Raw genomic sequence first — 7072 nt, 5'->3', positions numbered from 1 at the left:
TTAGCACCACCGGGAGCATAATAATTATTAGGTGCATCCGCCTGTCAAATGAAAATGCTGACTGTTCTTAACATGAACAAGGACTTCTCAACCCCAGTGGATGACATTAGCAGAACATAAGCCAATTCAAATGTTTTTTTTTTTTTCTCTTGTATTCTGTTGCATCCCTTCCACACCAAAAGGGTATAGAGTTCATGGTTTATTATTTTTCTTGTCCTTTTTCTCCCATATCAAAAGGGTTATCATGCAGCTCTCACTCCAAATCTTTATGTGACCATCAGGTGACCATTACTCAGAATTTTACTTGATTCAGCCTTGAACCAAATCAGAGACTTGCAGGCCACAGTCACAGCTCTGTTGATGCTTAAATTGATTCCATGCATTTTCGGTGCCACCATGGGCATAACAATTGATAGGCGCATCCTAACTGAAAATGCTGACATGCTGACTGATCTCACAATGAACAACTCTTGGATTGGTCCTGACTTTTCAACCCCAGTGGATGACATTAGTGGAACATAAATCCAATTTAAATTTTTTTACTGCCACAAAATCATAAATTGATGATGTGAAAAAAAAATATATAGTGCATCAGTGAGGAATATGTGGGAAAGTTCTCAGTGATATACTATAAACATTTTTTCCCATCATCATTTTATGATTTTTTTTGTCTATTCTGGGACTTATACATAAAGCGCTGGAGGCCCAGAGCCATATGGAGTGTGGCCTGAGTGTGAAAGGCGTTGGCTCTTTGGAGGCCCCAGGCATATGGACTGGAAGAGGCACTGCGGCAAGGAGGCCTGATGGAGTTGGAGATCCCCTTGTCAAGTTTGGGATCCGATACAGGAGACTCTGACAACCACGATGAATATGAAGGCGGCTGCAGTGTAAAGCTTAGTGCATAGTTGGAGCAAGCAACGCTAAGCCCTTGTTTGGCTGTTGTACCGGGAGAAGAGGAATCGTTCTGCATTCCTGAGGGCTATCATAGTTGAAGGTACTGTTTTGTTTGATTATTCCCACTCCTCAATGTGTTTTGCGCTTGCTACACTCCCCTCTGCTGAAATGCCAAGACATTGGGAGGTGCCGAGTCCACTCATTCCCTGCCCGTGGACACTGCCCCGTGAACATTGCCCCTTTGTTCCATGGACTCTACCCTGGCCCTGCGGACATTGACCCTTTGTCCCAAAGCCTTTGCCCTCATGTTCCCAAGGACTTTTTCCCCCGTGGAACTTTAGCCTTGGTGCTTTGGGACATTTTTTTTTGTTTTTGTAGCACTGGCCTCCGCAGGGAAGAGAGGAGGAGAAAGGATCTGTGGACCCTGAGGAGTGGGTCCTGGGCTCTGCTGCATTGTGCCCTGCTGGGCAGGTGCATGTTCTACCTATGGTAGAGGAAGGTTTGTCGCCGAAGGGAGGCCTGTTTTGAGACTCTTTTATGTGTTATCGCCTGGTACCCAGATGGTTAAGTGGACTCAAAAATAAAAAAAATGTTTTAACGTGCCTGTGTTTTTTTTAGTAAAGTTCTGGTCGAGGACTGCCAGATTTATAAAGGGAGGCATGTAGGAGGTGGTCAATTCGCTCCCACTTCTATTAAGTAGTGTGTCCCCTATTGTACAGGGTTGTGATATAAATGTACTTAATGTTGAATGTATATTAGTGCGGCTGTCGGTGATGTGCAGAGGCGGAGCAGCGCAGCAGTCCATACCATCGATGTAGTGGTGTAAAAAATAAATAAATTGGCATAGGGTCCCCCTATATTGGCTGCAGCCCCCAGCTGTGCACTTATCTTGGCTGTGTATCAAAATGAGGGACCCTATGCAGCTTTTTCTTTAAAAAATTATTTAAATGAAGAATTAAAAATACCAGCGTGCGGTCCGCTCAATTTTGATACCCAGCCATGATAAAGCCGACAGCTGGGGGCTGGTATTCTCATGCTGAGAAGCCCATGGTTATTGGCCCCCCAGCCTAAAAATAGCAGCCTGCAGCAGCCCAGAATTTTTGCATCTATTATGTGTGACAATTCCAACACTTTACCCGGCTCAACCCGACAGCTCTGGTGTGGTGCAATCGGGGTAATATAAGGGATTAATGACAGGTCACAGCTGCCACTAAGCCCTAGATTAGTAATGGAAGGCATTTATGAGACCCCCACCCTCATTACTAATCATGCAAAAGAAAAGAAAAAAAACACAAACACTGAAAAAATCCTTTATATAAAATACAAAAAAATCCTGCCCTCTTTCTCCAAATTATTTTCCCCCAAAACACCCAGGTACGACGTAATCCACATGAGGTCCCACAACGATCCCATTTCATCAAACGTTGCCCAGCTAAGTCATAAAAATATGCCACATTTGTTTTTTGGTTCAAAATATTGGCATTAATGAAGTGATGTAAGAAATACAGATATGTTCTTCTCAGCTAGTGAGTGGCACCAAATTTTTGAAGCTCAGAGCGTCATTACAGCGCTCTTGACGCAACCTGCACCATTTTTATGATCCACCTTCTTTTTTAGAAGCTAATTGCTAATGACTTGCTTATGATATATGTAACATACAGATTACCATGCGCAGCTTAACCAATGCCGTATTATTTATGGCATCCTTATTCCTTAGTTCTCGAAAACCTGTTTCCCGTGCGATTGCTGTGAAATTGTTTGCATTATCTGTGCCATTAGATTTTAATAACGTGTCACTTCTGTGCAGTACATTTCCATTAAAAAGCCTCAGAACAGTAATGTAAGACAGAGAAGTAGTGGAGCCCGATCCTTCCCTCGTACAGAGCTCCGTCCTTGAAGCTGGCGTTGGTTTTCCGTTACTTGCGAGGAGCACATTAAGCGCAGGCAGTGAAGGATCCTCATCATTCAAGAACATGAAAGAAAATAGAAATCAGAAGTAGTATGTGTTTTCTTCGGAAAATAGCCATCTCTGTGCAATTATTTACCTGCCTTGCAAGTTTTAATAACAAGCGCGTCTATGAAGTGCTGCAGATTAAAATAATCAAAAAATCTTAAAAGGACGCTATCATCAGAAAATGAATTTTTGTGTAAATTATTTTTTCTATTACTCGTATATATATTTTTTACTGTTTTTTTTACTATCTTTATTAAACAACAAAATTGGAAATCTTGCAATTTCCACACTGGTTACTTGGGCTTTTTTTTTTTAGAGTTCTACTTCTTGTACTTTCAGGAAGAGTTTTCAGCAGTCTCATCATCAAAGGCAGGATTACAATGACAGGTAACACATCCACTTCTTGTACTTTCAGGAAGAGTTTTCAGCAGTCTCCTTATCATCAGAGGCAATATGACAATGACAGGTAACATCTCCATTTATAGTACTTTCAGGAAGAGTTTTCAGCAGTCTCCTTATCATCAGAGGCAATATGACAATGACAGGAAACACCTCCACTTATACTACTTTCAGGAAGACTTTTCAGCAGTCTCCTTATCATCAGAGCAAGGAGACAGGATGGGACTCAGCACCAATTCCAGGATAGCAAAAATATAAATCCAACGAAAAATATATAAAAATGTAGAAACTTTATTCAATGATTAAAAATCCAAGAAAAACATCATCGGTTCCATGAAAAAAATCATGGCTTGACGCGTTTCGGACAGTTGGAATATAGATAAGTCCTTAATCATAAGCAGGAGCTCCTTGCTATTGCCTCTACGGACCTGCCTGTCCGGTGGACATCCTGCATCCCACCTGAACTGAGCGGATACATATACGGGTGAGCTGAATAATATTTTTTTTCTTCGTTCTCCTTATCATCAGAGGCAGGATTACAATGACAGGTAACACATCCATTTCTTGTACTTTCAAGAAGAGTTTTCAGAAGTCTTATCATCAGGGGCAGGATTACAATGATAGGTAACACCTCCACTTCTTGTACTTTCAGGAAGAGTTTTCAGCAGTCTCCTTGTCATCAGAGGCAGGATTGCAATGACAGGTAAAACTTCCACTTATACTACTTTCAGGAAAACTTTTCAGCAGTCTCCTTGTCATCAGAGGCAAGATTAGAATGACAGGTAGCACTTTCACTTCTTGTACTTTCAGGAAGAGTTTTCATCGGTCACCTTATCATCAAAGGCAGGATTACAATGACAGGTAACACCTACACTTCATGTACTTTCAGGAAGAGTTTCCAGCAGTCTCCTTATCAGAGGTAAGATTACAATGACAGGTAACACCTCCAATTCTTGTACTTTTCAAAAAGAGTTATCAGCAGTCTCCTTATTATCAGAGGCAGGATTACAATGACAGGTAACGCTTCTACTTTTTGTACATTCAGAAGGAGTTTTCAGCAGTCTCCTTATCATCAGAGGCAAGATTACAGTGACAGGTAACACCTCGATTTCTTCTACTTTCAGGAAGAGTTTTCAGCAGTCTCCTTATCATCATAGCCAGGATTACAATGAGCGGTAACACCTCTATATACAACCAAAACCCAGGCGATGTTACAGCTCAACATGCACCCCCTCCCTTCACAATGACTATTGCACACGCATCAATATAATAGATCGGATCAGAGACTTTTTATTGCTTAATATACAAGTAAATTTCTTGAAAGAACAAGAAGTTAGAGTCTAAAAAAAGCCCTAATCAGTGTGAAATTTGCTAACTTCTGATTTTTATCAAAATTTAAAGTATTAATTTAACGTAAAAATCTGATTTAAAAAATTGGTTATTTTCGAATCATCGCTCCCTTTTAATAAGCCTTTTAAGCCATAGAAGATCTAGTAGGACTCGTAAAAGAGCTCATAAGGTCCTGCAAAAGTACAACATATCTCAAATCTCATTTTCGGATGTGTGCTTCCCTTTTCAGACTCCATTGGGTGAAAACAATATTGTAGAAATTAGATCTCCACATTCAATAGCCGTCAATTGACCTTACTTTTTTTGGTCAACATCTATTCTTCCTGACTACCAAATTTACATGGAGGACTCAGCTGCATGAGTTTTCAATGAGAAGAGGATAATAAGATACATTGAACCAGCTATGCGAACAAAAGATTGGGCATATTGAAATCCAACATGTACAATCCCTTTTTACTTGCTATATTTTGTCAAGGAGAAATTGAAACAGTATAGGAACTATGAACATGACCCTATAAGAAATCATATAACCTCCAAGTTGTATGGAGGTGTGATCAAGCATATATAATCTACGGGGCCCTAATCTACCTTTGTCTGGTCCTAATTGCACAGTCTAAGGGATTCTGTATTCTTCCATACAACCTCATGCACAAAGTTCTGCCGTCATAGACCTCAATTCATCCTTGATTATTTGTGATGTTGTCCATGGCAAAGCTTTCAAGCCTCCTACTGGCATTGGGCTATTCAAGGATTCATATTTTAATTAAGTCCCGAAGCAGCACCAGAAATACTCAATCTGATGGTGGTATTTGCAATAAGGGTCATTAGTAAATATATGCAATACAGGTTGCTATTTTAACTCTTTCTGATATATTAACAGACATGGTTAAAATTGTTGGTACCCCTCGTTTAATGAAAGAAAAACCCACAATGGTGACAGAAATAACTTGAATCTGCAAAAGTAATAATAAATAAAAAAATCTATGACAATGAACAAATGAAAGTCAGACATTGCTTTTCTGCTTTCACAGAATTTAAAAAAAAATAAAACTCATTAAATAGGCCCAGACAGAAATCATCCTTTCCTTTCCTTTTCTTTCCCCTTTCCTCTTTCCTTTCCTTTTTCCTTTCCTCTTTCCTTTCCTCTTTCCTTTCCTCTTTCCTTTTTCCTTTCCCTTTTCCTTTCCCTTTTCCTTTCCCTTTTCCTTTCCCTTTTCCTTTCCCTTTTCCTTTCCCTTTTCCTTTCCCTTTTCCTTTCCCTTTTCCTTTCCCTTTTCCTTTCCTTTTTCCTTTCCTTTTTCCTTGGGTCATTATCTTGTTTCAAGACCCATGACCTGCTACTGAGACCAAGCTTTCTGACACTGGGCAGCACATCTCTCTCTAGAATCCCTTGATAGTGTTGAGATTTCATTGTGCCCTGCACAAATTCAAGACACCCTTTGCCAGATGCAGCAAAGCAGCCCCAGAACATAATAGAGCCTCCTCCATGTTTCACAGTAGGGACAGTGTTCTTTTCTTGATATGCTTCATTTTTCCTTCTGTGAACATAGAGCTGATGTGCCTTGCCAAAAGTTCAATTTTTGTCTCATCTGTCCATAGGACATTCTCCCAGAAGCTTTATGGCTTGTCAACATGTAGTTTAGCAAATTACAGTCTGGCATTTTTATGTTTTGTTTTTTTTTCTTTTCAACAATGGTGTCCTCCTTGGTCATCTCCCATGAAGTCCACTTTGGCTCAAACAACAACGCATGGTGTGATCTGGCACTGATGTTCCATGCGCTTGAAGTTCACCTATAATCTCTTTAGAAGTTCTTCTGGGCTCTTTTGTATTCGTATTATCTGTCTCTTTGATTTGTCATTGGGTACAGTCCCATGTATCTTAAATTTCTTAATAATATGTGGGGACCACGAGGGGAACACTATTCTCCTTAAGGAGACTTTGTAAGCCACTCTGGCTGCCAGTAAGGGGACTTATAGCTGCAATGCCCCTCTGGGAATTATTTAAATTGTCTCTCCAGGAAAGGAGACAAACTCTAGCGCAGCACCACCTATTGGAAGCAGCGATCCTAAAAGTCACAAGTGGATTTTTAACAATCCTTTGCATATGACTTAGCCAAGTCTCCTTAAGGAGAATAGTGGTCCCCACATATCTTCTCAGAGCCAGATCAGACACCCCATACTTTGCACTGACGAGGGGCAAGCACCCCGAAACACCGTGTCTGCAAATTGGGATTCTGATCTGGCATATATATCCTAAGTCATATGCAAAGGATTGTTAAAAATCCACTTGTGACTTTTAGGATCACTACTTCCAATAGGTGGCGCTGCGCTAGAGTTTGTCTCCTTTCCTGGAGAGACAATTTTAATAATATGTGCAACTGTAGTCACAGGAACATCAAGCTGCTTGGAGATGGTCTTGTAACCTTTACCTTTAACATGCTTGTCTATAATTTTCTTTCTAATCTCCTGAGACAA

The sequence above is a fragment of the Anomaloglossus baeobatrachus genome, chromosome 5, assembly GCF_048569485.1.
Source record: "Anomaloglossus baeobatrachus isolate aAnoBae1 chromosome 5, aAnoBae1.hap1, whole genome shotgun sequence".
Lineage (NCBI taxonomy): Eukaryota > Metazoa > Chordata > Amphibia > Anura > Aromobatidae > Anomaloglossus > Anomaloglossus baeobatrachus.
The sequence above is the reverse complement of the archived record's forward strand: the minus strand, read 5'-3'. Positions refer to the sequence as shown.